The sequence below is a fragment of the Mauremys mutica genome, chromosome 10 (genome assembly GCF_020497125.1).
Source record: "Mauremys mutica isolate MM-2020 ecotype Southern chromosome 10, ASM2049712v1, whole genome shotgun sequence".
Lineage (NCBI taxonomy): Eukaryota > Metazoa > Chordata > Testudines > Geoemydidae > Mauremys > Mauremys mutica.
The window spans coordinates 59,488,471-59,509,470 of NC_059081.1; the positions used below are offsets into that span (position 1 = coordinate 59,488,471).

Genomic DNA, 21,000 nt, shown 5'->3' on the forward strand with positions numbered 1-21,000 from the left:
TAGAAAGTAAGAGATGAATCCCAAAAATCTGGGGAGAAGAAAGAATAGTGAAAAAATGAGGAAAAGGACAGAAGCTTTAATGCCATTTTCCTCTTCCTAGCATTTTCTTTGTTACTAAACCAGGTTGGTGCAGAAACCACCAGTGTTCGGACACAGACCTACTAATTTAAAGGTTAGGTGGTTGGACTGATCTCAGCTACAGATGTTTCTGAATGTCAAATGACATTGTTGTCTGTAAGGCTCACACAGTCCAATGGTATCCAGTCATTACAAACCAAATTATAGAAGCACAAAGAACCAGAATCCATGTTGCAGGAAGAGACCAACATCTGCAGGATTCTGAGTGAGGCGTGGAGCTATATATATAGCCACTGTGCTACTGTTAAGTGCTATATCATGTTTCTCTAGAAGATCCAAACACAACATGGAACCAAATGAAAACAAAAGGAAAAATGAGTCAGTGTTCTCAGCAACTGCGATTCTTTATGACTCATTGCTGTATGTTCAAATTCTCCATTTTTCAAGACAAAAACCTAAATCAGAATCAACCAGAAGGTGGCCTAATTAGATCAGTTTTAAATCAAGGTAATGCTACATGGAGTCATTAACACACTGCAAGTTACATAATCCTCTCATGAAATAGCTTTATAAAGTTTGATGAATGGGAGGAGGGAAAGTTGACTGGATTTGATCACCAAGATGGAAGGAATAAGAACAGAACACAATATATATAGTTCCATAATATATCTCAAAGTGCAATGTGTTAGTAGGGAGGTAATTGTTTAGGCAAATACTGCACTCATTGTGTGCTCAGCAGTAGCTTGTACAATATTTTAGACATTAAAATGCATTTCATTTTCAGAAAAGGAAAGTTAGGCAGGACACAGGAGTTACCATCTGCTTTTAATACTCAGTGACAGAATTGTAAGGGTACTTACTGAAACTCCATGTAGGGAAGGAGATGCTGGTCACACACATATTCCTGTCCACTTGCTAGTTTCTTTGTGAAAGCTACAATGTGGAACACAATTAGAGGCCTGTAATGAAGCTTTCTCCATAGCCGGTATCCCTGAGGAGAAGCCACTAGATGCCAGGGCATAGGAACACTCATCTGTTTGTCAATGGGTACATAGCAACCACAATTGTTCACAAGTGGCTGATGATTTTGAAAGCCTAATTTGAGACACCTTAGAGGGGTCCAAATTTCAGAGGGCAGATACTCAGCATTATCTGAAAGCGAGGCTTTTAAAGATGTGCTTAGTTAGGCACTCAACTCAATTGATTTTTGAAAAATCTTGGCCAAGAGGTTTATTCAGAAAGAACTGACACAAGACATATTGTCAGAAATCGGAAACCTGGAAGGGCATTGCAGCAGTGTATTGATATATAGATGCTTGTACACTGTTCAGAAGGCTAAACTCAGAATAGAAACTGAGGAGCTGTTTGTGGGAAGGACAGCTGGACATAGATTTAGGACAGTCACTGGATGCGTGTGGAAGACGACTTTCTTTGTCACTACCATTAATGTGTGTGTTTTGATTAAAAAGGTAATTATAGCCAGAGAACAGAGAGCTAAGATTTCCCATACAAGATATTGTTACATACGTTAAGGTGAAGTTATCAGTTTAGTCCAAAATAGGGGGATTATTTCAAGGTTCAGAAGAACTGTGTGATCCTGAGGTACCTTGATCCATACTGCTGTGGGTTTGGGAAAATAACTTAAATTCATTTGACACACAAAGTAGGTGAGGTAATATTTTTTATTGGACCAACTTCTGTTGGTGACAGAGGCAAGCTTTTGAGCTTACACAGAGCTCTTTTCTTCAGGTGTGTAATTCAGGAACAGCTCATTTTGATGCCAGGAAATAATTCAGCTGATGCTTGGGAATGGGCTTAATAAATAAGATTATTCTGCTTCCTTGGACTATTGATTGTAACAGATTTGATCATGAGGGCCAAAGCTTTGTCACCCGCCCAGTGGAACATCTTGAGGAGGCAATGAGCAAGATAAGCAGAATATAGCCTGGGGTGAGACTAGGCATCTGCTCCATGGCCAGGCCTCTTTCCAGTGAATTATGCAATCTGGTTTTTAAAAGAAAAATATTAAAAATTAGTTTTTTCATTGGATGATACTATAATTCTCTGTTTTCGTTAGAGTTTCCACTGCCCAACATTAGGCAGTTCTTGAAACAAACAAAGCTACAGTGTTCACTGAAGGCATTAGACAGCACAAAAGGGTTGCCATGACAACAAGAATTCTAAAGCGATGCCATCCGATCCTGAAAATATTTAATCAACACTTGCGTTACAGGACAAACATTAAATCAGATATTCACCATGACAAGTTGTGTTAGCATTTATTGTGTCAAAATTGAAAAACCATCTTAGGGAACAAAAGCAAATAGAGGTGAGATCTATTTTAGATATCTTTGGATGAGACATTTTCATGCACAGACATTTGTATCTACAGTCAGTCTCATATGGGGAAATAAATATAGGTACATGTGTGGATTCCATCAACTTCCTTGACTGAAATGGCACCATGCATCGCTTATAATGGGGAGAACATGTTTCTGCAGGATCCACACGATTATCAAGGTTAAACTGCTTTTTGGTTCTGTCCCACCATCTCCTTTTGGGTTACAGCCTAACTTTATCAAGTCAGTGTAGTATGTCAGACACACACACACTTCTAAAATTACACGGAATTGGGATTCCAAACATGCACAAGCTGAATTCCCACCTAACATAGTTTTATTGATTTTGCTTCTTGAATCTAGAGGATTATAATAGACGGCAGTAAATGTCAACCAGTGGATTGCACTGCATTGTGAACTTGTATCCATTAGCAAAAGGTACCCATTTTGTGGACCAAAATGTATTGCACAGGGTACTTTAAGGAGAACAATAGGGCATCCCCATACAAAACTGTTTCAGAAAAGTTGGTTCTAGTATTGCTTCAAACAGGCTGTTTTAAACTGGGTCCTGCCCTGGAGGATAGAACTAGCATGAGAACTTTAATCCACATGCCATAGCTCCACTCCTTTCTCTCACTCCTACCCCTTGCTGCTCCATCCTTCTATTTTCTTTTTTTAACTCTCTCTTCATCCCCTCTCCTCTCCACTGTGTACTAAAGAATGACAAGAAAATACCAAAAGGGCAAAGAAGAGGGAACCAAGAGTAGATGATAAAGCAGAAGAAGAAACTGCAGATTTCTTAACCAGAGCTCCGATTGACTTTCAGTGGGAATTTTGTCCAAGTGAGGAGGCATGGAGGAGGATAGGAAATGACCCATAGAGATCAGTTGTTTGTTAACTCAGATCAAGTAGTCATATGTACCCCAAGACAGCTCATGGCAATGAAAAGAATGTAGGTGTAGGAGGGACACATACTTCTCACAGTATCAGTGCTTTCCCAGAAGTCTCCTGAGCATTACTTCACTTTCTATCAGTGTAAATGCCACATGTTTTTACCCTCAGGAGAATACCAATTGGAATCTGAAAAGGCTCTCTGAGAGATTATTTATGGCAGCCCAAATACTATGGATTTACTGATTTGGCCTTGTAAGAAATCCCCAAGTGATTGATGCAACTTCCTAAAGTTACTGATAAAGTAACTAAGTGATCCCTGCAACCAGTGCATGAACAAGGGTCTGCAGTTAGTATGCTAATAATATATCCTCAGTGTGCACGATAAGAATGCCTTGCCATTTCTTTGAAAATCTAAGCTAATTGCTAATTAAGAAAAAAAAGGAGAAGGTACACAATAAGTAAAGGCTTCCCCTAATTCAAACAAGTTCCAGCCAACATCATTCACTGATGCAGGGGGAATGATGGGGTTTTATCTTGTTTTCCTTTAGAGCACTGAAAAACCCCTGCAAATATACAGTCACCAGTCTGCTGCATCTATACTGTATCATGGCTAACAGAAACACCTGAGTGTTCCCAGGCTCTTTGAAGCATCATTTCCTTCTCCTGCTGCTCTTTGGATTTCTTATATGGGTTCCCCTCACTTCCTGTGTCCACTTCAAGCTTCTTGTCCTCACTTTCAGGACTCTGAACATTTCTAATCCTATTTACAATTTGTCCTCCATCATGCACTGCTAAGGCTGCTCCTGATCTTCCCTTCCATCCTTTGGATCTTCTTTGCACTTGTCTTTGCACCTTTTGAAAGTTGCCTCTTATTCTAGGAACTGTCTCCCCCGCTCCCGCCCCCACATCAGATGTCAAACTTTCACCTATCTGCCAAACATATTCCTCCTGAAAACACTTATTTCACAAGTCTTACAGCACTGCTCTTCCCAATGCTATCATTGCCCTTAAATTATCCAGTTGACATGGTGGTCTCTTAGGTTAGAAAATAGTTGAAGCATCTCAGACAGCTCAGCTCTCTCTCCTTTTGTAAAACAGTGACCACTGCATGCACACAGATTAAAAATTAGGGCCCTGATTCTGACCCAAACTCAGTGCAGTTTGAGGGGTGTGTATGGGAACCTGGATTTTGAAGTCCCAGGTGTATGGAGGAGCAGCTCAGGATTCTGTCCCCAGGGATTGTTCTAATATATGGCTGCCTGCCATGGCCCCCATCGACCACTGTACTACCCCCATGTAGTAGTGCCGAATAGCCACAGTGCAGCATGGCTTGACTACATGTTCTTCCTCTCCTGACACACTCCCTCCCTCTGTCACAGCCCTGGTGACCCTAACTGGACAGTCTCCAGGCTGCCATGTTGGGTCCCAATCCACTGGACCCAGGAGCTCTTGGCCTAAGCAGGCTGTAGCTCTGTTTTCTCCCTTGGCTGCTCTGGCACATTTCCTGAGCACAGGCTGTGTCTATTATCCCTTCATGGAAAGGGGGCCCCCATAGGTTCCCAGGAACGGTACTGATCTCCCAAATGTCCCAGTAGGTTAGACACACCCTATCCCAGGATTCCACACGTGTGGGTGCTCTGGGGTCAGGCTCACTTGTCTAGTGTATGTGATAGGTATAGCACAGAAATAACACACCCAGACTTTGCCCAGGACTCTAAAACAAGTTACTCTTTCCTTGGATACTACTAGAAATTCTCATCTAGACATAATAATAAGTCCTACACACATTTTCATGCATCAGTTTCCTCACCACTTTGGAGCATTCTCAGGGACCTCTGAGGTATCCACAGGGTGGCCATTTGTGCATTCTCAGAATATCAGACATTCTGGCACTTCTGGGAATGGCCTAGGCCTGCTCCTGCCAGCGTGACCCTGTTCCCGCTGGTATGACCTCACACACACAGTGAGTTCAAGGCCACACCACACAGGGGATGCCATTTTGAGGTTGTGCTGTCCTGCATCTGTCAGCGTGACCACTCATGCACTGTGTATGCAAGGGCAGGCTGGCAGGGGGCGGAGAAGCACTCCTCAAAATGGCGTTTCCCATCCGATACTGTAGAAAACCAAGTTTGGTTTTGTCTCAGTATCAGGCAGGGGACAAACAAAAAGCCCCAAAAGAGGGCTGTCTGGTTCAATACCAGATGAGTGGCTGGCCTCCCTAGGTATCTGGGATCCTTCTCCTGCAGCTCATGGCTTGTCATAAGAATCATGGAGTCTCTTTCTCAGTCTTTCTGCTACAGATCAGCTTGCTTTAACTTTGGCTGGTCCCATATTTAAGACACCCCTACATCACCCCCTGCTTTAATAGTATCTCCTCTCTTCCTGCCTCCTGCCCACAACACCTCCTGTGTGGCTCTCTGACTCTTCCCCCTGACCCACCTAGCCTCTGTGGTTTTAAAGACTAGCATCAACACCTTGGTTTCTATTTGCTGTGTTTGGGGATTTTCCATAGTCCAAACGGTAGCCCCCAGCAGAGAGGTAGGAGAAAACTGATTCTCCTCATCCTCAGCTGACCAGTTGTCCCAGGATACTTCCGTTAGAACAGGCAGCCATTAAATTCCAACAATCGCCCTTTGTGCTTGTTCTGAGAGGGATGTGGTGCAGCCCTTGTCAGCAAATGGTGGATTCCACATCCCCACAGAGGCATTCCCTGGAACAACAATTTTATCACTACTTCATATCAGCCAGAATTCCTTAAGTTTTACAGACAGATTCCCCAAATCACCACATCCTCCCTGACTGGGTCCTCATATGCTGGAGCTGTGAGGGAGAGCAGTGTAGGAGCGAGCAGCTCTCCCCACCAAAGCCCCTTACATCTGGGGTATTGCCGGGAGGGGTCCATTGCTTTACAGCCCCGCTCACCTATTGAAGCCAGTAGACAGGGGCCACACAGCTTAGAATCAGGGTTTAGGATCGTCATCCAAATGTATGGAGTGTCTGCACTGGGTTTTCTATGCCTGATTCAAAATTGCACGTGCCTTTGGGCAGGGTCTGTGCCATCCTTTCTGTTCATACAGAGCTGAGCACCCTGAAAACACTAAGTAAGTAAGTAAATAAAAGAATAATAATAAACTTCAGTGAGTTATCGGGATTAGACAACACATCCAGCATAAAAGCATCCTCCTCCTCTCCAGAAACTAAATACTCCAATTCTTGTATTACAACTCAAAAATTAACAACTCAGAAAGCTATATCTGTCCCCCACCTTCCTAAGCACTAAAAAGGCAACTCCTACTCCCCCCAGAGGTTACCCTCTGAACATGTATTTGATTTCAATTAAGCCAAGGACGGGGTCATTTCCCTGAAATGTTCACATTTGTCCAAATATTTGTGTAAATCAAATCTGCAAGATATAGCCTCTCCATGCTGAACTGACTATCCTACCTGCTGGACAGAGGCAGAACACTGCAATTTATGCACACAGACCCCTGCTCTAAAACAACCTCCCTGAATCAACCATGGTAGGGATCCCAGTAGATTAGATGACATTTTAACAATACATTCTGGGCCGGACAAGTAGTTTTTTCATGATCAGGATGACATTTACAAAGATTGTTATGGTTTGGGGAGGGTACATTTTTAGCCTGTCAACTTGAAACAGCACTTTGTAATTCTATAGTGTCGTCTATCTGAGGGTCTCAAGACGCTTGACAAATAATCAGGAATTAAGCCTCGCAACACCACTGTGCATTAAGTAAGTATTATCCTCCAAGAGATCATGCAGTTAGTTCAAGATCATACAGGAAGCCTGTGTTAGAGCTAGAAATAGACTCTAGGCTTCTTAACTCCTAGTCCCCTGCTTTGATCACAAACCCCTTCTTCTTCCCTTAAATATTTAAAAATATGAAACCACCACTAGTTAAAGATTTGAGCTGCATTTGTTTTGCCCTTTATAAGAGGCACCTAAAATAGTAACTCAGAGATCTGAAAAGATAAATTACCCTGAGCTGTGGCATTATATGGTACATGTAGTATACTTCTTGGCAAGTTAATTTTCCATCTCACAAAGCTGTAGTGGGACTTCCTGAGCTCACTACTGTTCATTTTGTTTTAAGTTCTGTAGGCTGACGGCACCAGAGGAAGTGAAGTTGAAGGAGGATGTCATTAAGGCATGTTGGTTAACCTGCACTCGCCTTACGTCAATCAGTTAGATTTCTGGAAGAGAGGCAATAAGTACATGAGTACTTTACTGTATGATAATAGCAAACAAAGAGACTACAAGGAGAATGGCTACGCTAAGGATGAACTTATTTGTTTGTAGACAGGCATACTTCTGCAGGGCTTGATAAAAATGTGTTATGTTATTGCAGAAAAAAATATCAGAAAGATCAGCCATTATGATTGTGTTTGAAGGTACCTACAGTAACAAAAGGTTACCTTTTTTGAGACCTAATTCCCTAATCTGTACTAAGAGCTACCCCTAAGGGCTCTGTTTTTAAGCTGAAAAGGAAACTTTCACTGTTCCTCTGGGTAAGTTCTTTAAAATAAAACCTGTCTTCCATGTTGAAGTTGCCAACGTGGAGAATCAGTCACACAAAGGAGGCAGTTTTGGACAAGTCTAACCTCCTTGCCCAGTGAAGGAAAAAAACGTTCCATTCACATTTGTTTGTATTAAATAAATGTACTGGTTTCACAGAGAATCATAGAATCGTAGGACTGGAAGGGCTCTCGGCAGGTCATCTAGTCCAGTCCCCTGCACTCATGATCTAAGTATTAGTCCTGCCCTGTGTGCAGGGGACTGGACTAGATGTGTGACACTGGTTATTTACTAGTGTGGTGACACTGTCTCAGGATCAAGGGCAGCCAGAAAACATATGCCTCTATGCCAATTTAGGGTAGAGATCAGGACAAGTCATTAAAAAGGAAAAAATAAGTATCTATCTTTTTGCTTTTTCACTTTTTCCTTGTTACAGTCTAGTGTTGGTTTCAATAAGCTTGTGCCTTGAGACACATACACAAGCCTATGAGGAATCCTTATGACTAATTCCTGTCCTCATTTTTTTTTATATTGACACTACACATAGTACAATCCTTTTAATCACCAGGATACCCTTGCAGACGGCCTTATGTCCCAATTAGCAGGAATTCCAGATTAAACAGAAGGTAGTTTTAATAGCAATGTTGCTGTCCGGAGAGGTGTGGACAGGTCCATGGAGCTGGAGACAGCACTCTGTACTGAGATGAGGACTCAGGAAGCTGTTTGACTAGTACCAAAGGTAGGGGCAGCTGTGATTCATGTGGCATGGGGACCCCTTTATGAGCACATTTTCTGGATGGCAGTTTGTTCCTTCCACACACATACAGTGGTGAAGCAATTCAGTTATTCTTTGTCTGTATCAGAGTCACAGGAGGGGTTGAAAGACGATTTGGTGAAAGAGACAGAACTTGGCTCAGTAAGACTGAGCTTCACAGAACACCATTAAATCATCCTTATTACCATCCCCGTTATGCAGCTGTCATTACTGTTAATTATAATTAGGTTTAAATTGGTTCCCTGGGATTTTCCAGTTGGACAGAGACCAATCATCTAAGGGAATTGCAGGGATAGTTTAGTGATATTTTAAAAAAGAAACTAATAAATGCTAGGTAGACAGGCAGTTGGGTACAGTTTATATAAACCCAGCCAGCTATATAAGAGTAGCAGCCAGTGAACCTCAGGTCACATTTTCTGGGGGGGAGAGAGAGGACAGGGAATTTTTAAAGAGATAAAAAAATCACTGGTAAGTGATTTGGAACCATTAAGCTATACATGTTGTAAAACGGTATAACCACATGATCTCATTACTTCTGCCCTGCACCTTTCCCTCCCTCTGTTATTTTGTTATTTATAAAAGTCACTGCATAATGTCCAAAGTGAGGCTGGCAGACCAGGGGCCAGCTCTTGCCAAGGCTTTAGGCATCAGCTGAGCACTGACAAATTCATAGCTGGAAATCAGCTCTATTTTAGTATTGTTCAGGTTAGGTAGTAGACTTATAAGAATGTATTTAAATTCTGTGGAATGCTTGTAAGTTGCTGCATGCATTGATTTCACTTGTAGTGTCTGTATTTGGTGCTGTAAGGTGATATGTAATTTTGCTTTATAACTGTAAAAATGCTTGCTTTGAACCCGTGAACCTAGTATGGAGGAATGGTTCCTCCACCCCTCAAGACCGACTATTAAAACTAAATGGGTCATTGTGGAACATCACGATACAAAGTTTTAGTTAATGGCCCTCTTACACCCATCAAGGCGCTACATGCAAGAAAGCCTGTCCCATCAGCTTGAATGCTCGAAGAAAGGGATAAAACAGTGAAACAAGAATTTTTTTCACTCTCTTTTGCTGTTTGGACTCTCAAAGGTGTAAAACTAAAAAACAGAAGCAGTGATCCCCATGGTCAACCTGGGTTAGCCCTAAGCGATATTCATTGCTGACAGATTACTACAACTCTGTCACTTTTTGTAACCATAGACTGAAACTCATTTGTATACATATGGTACCTGCTGTAACCTGTAAATAAATCTCATTTCTTTTTCCTAGTTAATAAACACTTAATTAGTTTACTATAGGATTGGCTCCCAGTCTTGTCTTTTGTGTGGGATCTGAGGCACAAATTGAACTGGGGTAAGAGACTGGTCTCTTGGGACTGGAAACAACCTGAATGTTTTGTGAACTTTGGTGAATGATGACCAAGTATCAGTAAGGCAGAGACTGGAGTACCCCAGGGGACTGTGTGTGACTCCATGGTAAGACTGTTATAGTGCTTCAGGAGTTCACATTTGTTACTGGGTTGGTGAAATCTAATTATAGAACACACAATGAGTTTGGAGTGTCTGCCTTGACATTGGTTGTGAGCCACTCCAGACAGCGCAACATCCTAAATTACATTTTGGACCAGCTGGGGCAGGGATGAAGTCTATTTTTGTGTTTGTACAAAACCTTGCACAATGGAGCCCCCATCCTAGTTGCAGCCCTTGGATGCTACTGCAGAAAATAATAATAAAAAGTCAGTGAAGCTTGCCATCTCACAGTTCCCAAGTGACTTGCATCTTTAAAGACAAACTGACTTGCAGCAAACGTCCACTATTTACAAAGGAACCCAGCCCACCTCAAGAAAGTATTTCTTCAGGACAAGATTCCCCAAGACCTGCCTACACATGATCAAACTGGCATCACTTGCCAAGACAAGCATTTCAATCTCCACAGATTGGTATCTATCAAACATTAGCTTCCAGGGGGGGCATCACTGGATACAAAGGAAAACAACCACCAATATATTTCATTTAGAAGCTCCTTCCCCATCTTTCTATTTTCCGGGCATATAAAATACTTTAGGGAGCTGTTTGGGCAACATTTGCGGCTCCTGGTATTTGGTAAGCGATTGCTGGCATCTTCCAAACCATGAATGAAAGGGCCTCATAACACCACAAGCGGAACAACCCTTATGGGTATATTAAAGTATCACTGACTTTATGGGTGTTTTCTTTTAATTTTAAAATTCAGAACACCACAACACCAAATAGTGACAAACAAATAGAATTGCGTCCAGTTTTGGGCTCCCCACTACAGAAAGGCTGTGGACAGATTGGAGAGAGTCCAGCGAGGGCAAAGAAAATGATTAGGGGGCTGGAGCACATGATTTATGAGGAGAGGCTGAGGGAACTGGGCTTATTTAGTCTGCAGAAAAGAAAAGTCAGGGGGGATTTGATAGCAGCCTTCAACTACCTGAACGGGGAGTTCCAAAGAGGGTGGAGCTCAGCTGTTCTCAGTGGTAGCAGATGACAAAACAAAGAGTAATGGTCTCAAGTTGCAGTGGAGGAGGTCTAGTTGGATATTAGGAAACACTTTTTCACTAGGAGGGCAGTGAAGCACTGGAATGGGTTACCTAGGGAGGTGGTGGAATCTCCATCCTTAGAGGTTTTTAAAGCCCGTTTTGATAAAGCCCTGGCTGGGATGATTTAGTTGGTGTTTGTCCTGCTTTGAACAGGGGGTTGGACTAGATGATCTCCTGAGGTCTCTTCCAACCCTAATCATCTAAGATTCTATGAAATAGTGTGTTGGATTTTTCATTCCAAGATGTCAACTCATATAAAAGGGTAAAGTCTGAACATTCAGCTAATCAAGGAGGATTGACTGGGCAGTTTTAGGTGTTTGATAACCTTGTGAGTATAGAGATGGCTCTATACTGTACCTTTGGCACATGTTCCAGTCATGGCTTGGTCAAAGCACACGCTCAATGGCAAACTCCAACTTTTGAACGGTCTTCTGCAGGTGTTATCTTTTCTCTAGTAAGCCCCAAACCTGAAAGGGTGAAAAGAAGGAAAAGGCCCTCTCTGTAGCTGCCTTAGTGGGTTAGCCCTTATAGCTTCCACAGCCTCAGTCTGTGAACCCAATGAGATTTCTAGATTTGTTTTTTCCTTTTCCAAAGATTGGAACAATGCTGTGGCCAACTTGGGTTGGGCTTCTGAACTGCGGTTGAAGTTTTGGGATAGAAGGAGTTCAGGGCTGAATGTGACAGTGAAAATCAGGGAGAAGCAATCTCCTTGGGAGGGAGCAGACAAGAATCATTCAAGTTGGGTAGAATGAAAGGTTTGGAGGAGCATTCCCAGTGGGGATACTTACCTGAACTTTCCAAACCTCTTGGGCCTACAAAATTGGAATGAAACTCCCAGAAGAACAGGCTCACTCCAGTGATAACCAGCTTTCCCTGTGTTCAGTGGGGAATATGCTTATTCTATTTTTTTGTCACTCTTCCCTGCCATAGGTCCTGGCCAGAACTAGAATTTATTTTACGTCGTCCACAGACCACTTTCCTAGAGCAATGTGAATAAAAAGTCAAATCTTAAAGGACTTACAGTATTATGGTTTCTAATGCTATATACAGATTTGTGGTTTGCTTAAAATTGGGTCATAAAAGTTCTCATAGTTTGGATTCTGCAAAATTCTGCACCATGCAAGGGTCATAGATCAATTGCCCTTATCATACAGTCTGTAGATTAGGAAAAAATGCTCTTTTTTTCTTGGCTTTCTCCTTACAGCACAAGCTTTTTCATACCTTGGAGCTCTGGGTTCATTAGCGTTGTGCAGACAGATAACACACTGAAGCTGGGGTCCATTTTTGCATAATGGCAATCTGAGTTACTGTGTTTACTGAGATCTCTGCAGCAAATTACTCCAGGCTGTTTGTCAGGACAGGGGAATTAGTCTGCCTAAAATTAAAACAGAGCTTAGCCTTTTCCCAGAATACACAATAAACCTTGCATGAACATGTATTTACTTTTAATTTAAAACATTTCATTACCATTTCCCCAACTATGTAATAATGGCACACGCTTGTCTCTCCATATTATTAGTAAGAACGTGTACCACAAAACTAGGCCAGGCTCTAACACACCCAAACAGAACACAAAACAACAACAAAGAACAAAGCTAAAGAAATAAAGAATGGTCCTGGAATCACAGTAGTTGGAAGCATTAAAGGACAGGCCTTTCTTTGTGCTGGGGATTGAGTCACTGATATGCCAAACTCTCTAGTGCTGCTTAGGTCTGTACTTTCACAGGGGAGACTGGGGGCATCTCAAAGTGACAGTAAGGTACGTCAGAGCCAATATACAGCAGTGAGTAAAGGTCCCACTGTATCTGATTGAAAACAATATAAACAGGAGCCCCATTGTACTTAATGGTACTGGTAAGGCAGCTGATGGGGGGCAGAGATGGAGCAGAGGAGATCAGAGACTCTTTTCCAAAAAGGACAAGATGCTTATCTCATTAGTGACAAATAAAGCTGTGTACTTTGCAGTAGCCGTAGTTCCCCAGGGGTAATAATGTGTGAACATGCATCAAAGGGAGGCGTACAGGAGAACCCCAGTAGATTCTCCTTCAGGAAAAAGAACGATTGCTGAAGAGAGGGGCACTCTCTGCAACAAGTAATCCTCACTAATAACAATGGAAGTGAGGCCTGCAGGATTTGACCCTGAGCATATAAGTACAGAGCTGAAGTCTTTACACTTAGGGCAAAATGTACGGCCCCCCACCCCCACCCCCAAAGTCAATCGACGAGTAAGTGGAAGGAAGGTGCAGTATATGCCATGTTGGACCATTACACTCTGCTTGCTCTGTTTCCCTAGTGCCTCTTTTGTTTCTCTTCCTGATATTTCCCATCACATATCATTGCAGAGTGTACCCAGGTCAGCCCCACATCTGGAAGATGAGCTGGTGGAGCTTTGTTTTTCCTACATATATTAGTGATTACCTTGCTTCAATAAATGCCTGCCTCTTTAACAATAAGTGCTGTTTAAAATGGGCATCTGTTTTCCTTGGAGAGGGCAGGACAATGAGTCTAACTCATCCCTAGTGTAACTACACTGAATTCTGTATATATTGTCATCGTGCCCCTTACCTGTATATATGTATATATATATTGGGGCAGAGTCAACACGGTTTTTGTAAAGGGAAATCATGCCTCACCAATCTACTAGAATTCTTTGAGGGGGTCAACAAGCATGTGGATAAGGGGGATCCAGTGGGTATAATGTACTTAGATTTTCATAAAGCCTTTGCCAAGGTCCCTCACCAAAGGCTCTTACGCAAAGTAAGCAGTCATGGAATAAGAGGGAAGGTCCTCTCATGGATTGGTAACTGGTTAAAAGACAGGAAACAAGGGATAGGAATAAATGGTCAGTTTTCAGAATGGAGAGTGGTAAATAGTGGTGTCCCCCAGGGGTCTTTATTGGCCCCAATACTATTTAACATATTCATAAATCATCTGGAAAAAGGGGTAAACAGAGGTGGTAAAATTTGCAGATGATACAAAACTACTCAAGATAGTTAAGTCCCAGGCAGACTACGAAGAGCTACAAAAGGATCTCTCAAAACTGAGTGACTGTGAAACAAAATGGCAGATGAAATTCAATGTTGATAAATGCACACTGGAAAACATAATCCCAACTATACATATACAATGTTGGGGTCTAAATTAGCTGTTACCACTCAAGAAAGAGATCTTGGAGTCATTGTGGATAGTTCTCTGAAAACATCACTCAATGTGCAGTGGCAGTCAAAAAAGTAAACAGAATGTTGTGAATCAAGGGATAGAATCAAGGAAAGGGATAGATAATAAAACAGAAAATATCGTATTGCCTCTATATAAATCCATGGTACGCCCACATCTTGAATACTGCATACAGATGTGGTCACCCCATCTCAAAAAAGTTATATTGGAATTGGAAAAGGTTCAGAAAAGGGCAACAAAAATGATTAGTAGTATGGAATGGCTTCCATATGAGGAGAGATTAATAAGATTAGGACTTTTTGGTTTGGAAAAGAGATGACTAAGGGGGGATATAATAAAGGTCTATGAAACCATGACTGGTGAGGAGAAAGTAGATAAAGAAGTGTTATTTACTCATTCTCATAACACAAGAACTAGGGGTCACTAAATGAAATTAATAGTCAGCAGGTTTAAAACAAACAAAAGGAAGTATTTCTTTACACAACGCACAATCTGTGGAACTCCTTGCCAGAGGATGTTGTGAAGGCCAAGACTATAACAGGGTTCAAAAAAGAACTAGATAAATCCATGGAGGATAGGTCCATCAATGACTATTAGCCGGTATGGGGAGGGATGGTGTCCCTAGCCTCTGATTGCCAGAAGCTGGGAATGAGCAACAGAGAATTGATGATTACCTGTTCTGTTCATTCCCTCTGGGGCAGCTGGCATTGGCTACTGTCAGAAGACAGGATACTGGGCTAGACGGACCTTTGGTCTGACCCAGTATGGCCGTTCTTATGTTCTCACTTCTGTGCTCTTCTGCACACTTCCTCATTTCAGCCTGAGCCACAAGAAGTACCAAAATACCACAAGCACAGCTGTGATCACTGGTTTTAGGCCACTAAACCCCAAAAGTACCGGAAATCACAGAATAAAGGCTATTCCCATAAGCCTTCCAGACGAAAACGCTCTGGGTATATTTGAACAAACAGCATTAGGCTATTTAGTCAAACCTTTTGATGTTTGCCCATTACTATTTAATTTACAGTAAGTATGTAGTAACTCACTGAATACCATGGTAACTAATGAAAATGCTATTGCATCACTTTGTGGTCAGGCTCTCAATAATTTCATGGGGAAGCAGTAATTAACTTCTTTTACCATGGACTCAGCGCATGTAATAGTTTCCCTCCAGCATTGTTTGTCATGACTGACCCACATCTCACCACCAGACATTTGACATTTTTAATGTATAATATCAAACTGAGAAAAGCAGCAGATAACATACAGTGGATATCTTATTCCTGAGCACCCACACCTAAGATCTAGTATAGTCCCTAGTAGAAATCCACTCTTGATCACAAAAGATAGGGCAAATGCCACTCTTCATCAGAGATTTCCCAGATGTGAAAAAGAGCTCTGTGTAAGTTCGAAAGCTTGTCTTTCTCACCAACAGAAGTTGGTCCAATCAGAGATATTACCACCTTGTCTCTCTAGTCTTCATCAAAACATTCCAGCTTCTGGTGGATGCCACATTACAGTCATTGTATGTGATGAAAAGTAGCATTTTTAATGTTATCTATCACTTGAGTAATTTGAAGTGCATGATCTATGGCCTTTCAAAGGAAAATCTGTTCCCGGGTTCTTCAATGGGCAGGATTCTGCCCAAACCCACTATTTGAGGGTTACTTTTTAAGCAATAGCTGTCAAAATACAACAGTGAAACAAGTATACTTTACCCATAAAAGGACTGCAAACATGGTATCTGCCCATCATTATGTTTTATCCATTTAACAGTGGTGCCCATTTGTGAACCAATCTTTAATCTATTGTACCCAAACAATCATTACTACGTAAGAAAAAAATATGAATATGTAATTGTAACACCACCACAAAACCTCTCCAGAACATAGTCATCTCTACCTGGTCTGAGATAGCACATTTTCTGTTATTTATCTCTTTATCAAGCTAAACCCCCCTGTTGGTCTGTCTGCATCCATCTGTTGTCTCTTGTCTTATACTTAGATTGTAAGCTCTTTGGGGCAGAGACTGTGTTTTTTTGTTCTATGTTTGTGCAGCACCTAGCACAGTGGGGTCCTGGTGCATGAGTAGAGCTCCTAGGTGCTACAGTGATACAAATAATAATAAGGAGAAGAGGAGCCAGGCTTATAGCCATGAAGAGGTGACTCCTCAAGCCCAACTTTTGCCGATTTTGCCAAGGCTGAGAAGAGAGAGAGATCAAAGGAAACGTCAAATCATTATAGGATCCTGGGCCTAGAAAAAGGAGGGGGGTGAGTGAGTTGCCGTAGCCTGCCCAGGGCATCTCAGAGAAAACTGACATGCTGGCAAGGGAGCACGCGGACAGACAGCATGCTGCAAGGACAGTCAGTTTCTCCCAGACAGAGATGATAGTTAGCGGAGTTTCAGGGACCTTACGAAAGTAAGCAAGGAAAGATCGAAGTGTAAGACCCATGCATATAGACGTTTTAATGCTTTTACCCTTTGCTCTATGTGCTTCGTACCTTTGGGGGAATGAATAAAGAATGATTTGGTCTGAAGATGCTATTTTTGTGTCCCTTTAACCACCTTGCTGGTCACAGGTCCTTGGAGTGAAAGGACTCACACGTAACACATGCAGCTGGGTTACCGTGGTTGGGAAACGGGGACTGCAGCCCAGACACTCAGTCCCAGAGCTGTTGCACTGCATGCTTCGGCCCAGAAGCAGGTACAGGGAGTCAGGCCTGTCCCATAAGAGGTGGTCTTAGAGGGACTATATAGGAGTCTAAAGTGCAGTTCATCCTGTAACTGTGACATTTGGTATTTAGCATCACCTCTTGAAAAATGTATCACCCAGGCATCTCTAATGCATCTGTCTTATGAGTTACCAGATGAATAATAATTTGTATCAAAATTTACAAAATGTTTAGAATTCATACATATACTGGCAATCGAAATCCTGAAATAAACATGACCCCAGAACACCAGCAGAGAGCTCTAATCATGAATATAGTGCTTCAGTGTAGACACTCTCTACATTGACGGGAGTGGTTCTCATGTCACTGTAGTTAATCCACCTCCTCGAGAGGCAGTAGCAGGCAGTTACTATTTGCATCTTTCTGAAAGTTTAGTCCATCTGAGCACAGTTGGTGCTGAATAGCAAAGAAAGCATTCAAAATCTAAATAACAGGACGTGGGATGTGAGTTTGTGTGTATGCAAAAGCAAGGGTGAGCCAGTTTTGAAAGAATAAGAAGTCTCCAGTTTCTAAAACCAAACTCAGCCCTTTTTTAAGTTTCTGAATTGTGTGGATTAGAAATTGATCAAACTTTGCAGCTTTTTTCTACCTTCATAATAGGTCAAACCCAAACCCTGGAAGTTATCAAATTTCAGTCAGTGAATCATGTTTTCATTTAACTATGATGCCAAATGGAACAACTGCAAGTAAAAAAAGTACCAACAAAATAATCATCTACAACTACACCCTTCCAGCATCACTTCCTAAAAGGTGCTGCTGTCACCACACACTCTCACTACTATTCTTAAAACTGCATGCATTGCACTGGACCTGAACAACCACAAACTTTGGAGAAGTGCAGATCCGAATCTAAAACTCACATTTATCTTTGGCATCAATATGTTTATTATTTTGCTTCCATTGTCTATCTAGGACTGGAACCAAGTTTAGCTAGATGAAATGAGGAAAGAAGACTATATGGTTTTTCTGGCTAGGATTGTCTATGGCAGTGAAGGTAATCTCAAGAGAGATTTTCTTCTCATGTGATTCCCAGTGTAATGTGTCATAGAGGTAGATGTTCCTCTGAATTCCTGACTGTAATTCTCAGTAAGCAAGAAATGAACTACACACATTCATTGATGAGAAAATAGGTCCCTAATTTGTTTAGTATGACAGGGTAGGTCTCTTGGCAGATGTATCGGGCACTGTGGTTTACCAGACCCCAAATAAATCTGGCCCTCAGTGTCTGAATACCAAACTGTTTGCACACTTCCACCTAGTTAGCCAAGAGCTATTTAAGCCTTACAAAGATAGGCCTAAGGCAAAAACCTGGATCTAAACTCACCCCAGTGTGGACCTGACTTGGATCTAGATTGAGGAATTCTAATTCTTTTTATGTACTCAAAACGTTATTTCTGGAGAAACCGTTGGTATTTTTTTAAATCCCAAAATTTTTTACCCTCTGGTTTTAAATCTTTGAACTGCACCACCCTGCCCTCTGATGTCTTGCTTCATGCACACAGATTATTATTCTTTACACTTCCTGGACCAGCTATGCTTATTGCTAAGTGACGGAGAGAATTCATGCACATCTATCCCCTTTCCTTTTATTGGCAAGTTAATCGGCTTCTGTTTCTCTAATCCTGATGCTGGACCCTTCCCCCTGACATTAGTTTGGGCTCAACAATAGTTTTAAAGACAATAAATGTGGAAACATAAGAAAACCAAAATGCAACATATGCTCAGGGCTAAAAAGAAAAGCCAAGAGCAGAAGTGAAAATTTCAAAGAAAAAGACACCAGTTAAAAACTCTTTACAAATCAGAGCCAATTGGAAATATTAGAAAAGAAGGATTGTACTTTCACTTGATACAGATCAAGGAAAGCACTAAATACTTATTCCCCTTCCTTTTAGTGCAGAGCTACAAGAGGTTTTGTTTTACCACATAGCTGTCACAGAGAGTCTCGACGATATTGGAGTTATTGATCAGGGTTGCCTTCTTCACTCTCTTTGCTTCTCTTGTTATTGAGAAGAAGAGGGATGTGTTATAGTCATCTTTGTAGTAGATTATATTTTCCGTATATACCTCTGTTTGCCAGAATTAGTTGAATTATTGGTTGATGAGACTAATTTATCCCACTTTTTCTACTCATGAATTGATCATAGCTCCAATTCCTACCGTCTCTCGCAGACAAAAGGATGCCAACAACAACATCCGAATTGAGCATAAATTCATCCTGATTTCTATGAGTTAATCGTGAGTATTCACCAAACAGCTTATACATATACACCTCAACTGATGGGTTGTTCAGAAACTGTTGTCTTTGCAAATACCCTTGTTTGTTTATTTTCCTCAATGGTGTGTAGCAGGTCACCTAATTCACATGCTATTGTTTCTGCTCTCTGAATTGAATGGCTGAAACTTTTAAAACAGGAGTATAACAAATGAAGCATGTCAGCTAATGAGCAGCTGCTAATGCATCTCTCTTATGAGTTACCAGATGAATAATAATTTGTATCAAAATTTACAAAATGTTTAGAATTCATACATATACTGGCAATCGAAATCCTGAAATAAACATGACCCCAGAACACCAGCAGAGAGCTCTAATCATGAATATAGTCATGAATCACTTTCTTCTATTATTAAACCAGTGCTGCTGCTTACTAATTTGTCTAATCTCTGCAGGCTCCTTTGAAAAAAAAAAGATTTTAATTGAATAGAACACAAAATACAAACTCCATAAGCAACTAACCATGGACATTTGACTAAAACTTAATCCGAGAATTTGACAAAACAAGGGCAAATAATATAGGTTCGCTTGTGTTTAGAAGCAGGACACTTAATTTTTTAAATATTATAAGGAGGCAGCATGGTCTAGAATGGAAGACTGAGGGCTTGTCTACACTTACAGCGCTGCAGTGGTGCAACTGTAGCGTTCAGTGAAGACGCTATCTACAATGACAGGCAAGCTTCGCTGAGAGGTGGTCGCTATGTCAACGGGAGAAGCCTTACCATCAACATAGCGCTGTTTACACCAGGGGTTAGGTTGATATAACTATGTCACTTAGGGATGTGAATTTCCACACCCCTGAGTTCATAGTTATACTGGCATAAGTTGGCCATGTAGACCAAGCCTGGGAATCAGGAGACCTGGGTTTCTCATCCTAACAGTGTCTTGCTGCCTCTCAGAGGTGTTGTGAACCTACCTATCTGTCTTGGTAATTTTATTATGCACATTCCCATGGCATCTGGGTTTTAACTAATGCATGTGAAATGCTTTGAGCGCCTTGAAAGGAAGGCACTTTTAAAATGGTGTATGTGATGCTTTTTAAAAACTAGAATGAATTCCCAAAACCATCCAGCTTCCTCAGGGTGGTAGGGTTCATTTTTATACACTCTCCTTTAAGGGATATTTTGAAATAAATGTTTATATGGTGAGTTAAGGCAGGATTCATTTTTCTAAGAAGCGTCCAGTTTAAAATTAAGAAGTACTTCCCAGAATTTTGGTCACTGGTTCCTGAGTGGAAATATTTGAAGCTGTTGCTAACATATTTATAGTGTTTAATATTCCATCCCAGAAAACATTTCTAATTTACTATGACTCAGTATTTTTACTTTTTTTTGGCAACAGAAAAACAATGAAACTTCTGTTTCTCATTGAATTTTGGCAGAGAACGACACTGCAGGCTGGCTTTGGCAGAACCACAGTCTGAGAAAAGGTCACTCTTTTGGCTGAAAATTGTTGATTTTGGACATCATCTAGGTTTGCCCATGCCTATGGAAGCCACTGTCTTCAGGTGAAGAAATCACATGAAAGTGCTTATTCTACAAGTTACTCTTTATTAGTGTCAACCAAAATAATCACTTCCTGTGAGGGACACTCAGCATGAGGTAATCCCAAGGACTATGTTCCATGTATTATTAG

At 41.4% G+C, this 21,000-nt stretch overlaps 1 long non-coding RNA gene across 1 annotated transcript in view; it reads right to left on the reverse strand.

The window, feature by feature from the left end:
- Nucleotides 1–1,746: 1,746 nt before the first annotated feature.
- The window catches only part of LOC123378298, a 47,673-nt gene continuing 28,419 nt past the window's right edge, over nt 1,747–21,000 (reverse strand). Inside the window, exon 2 of the long non-coding RNA XR_006582551.1 lies at nt 1,747–2,082. This is a non-coding gene — a long non-coding RNA (uncharacterized LOC123378298). The remainder of the gene's footprint in view (nt 2,083–21,000) is intronic.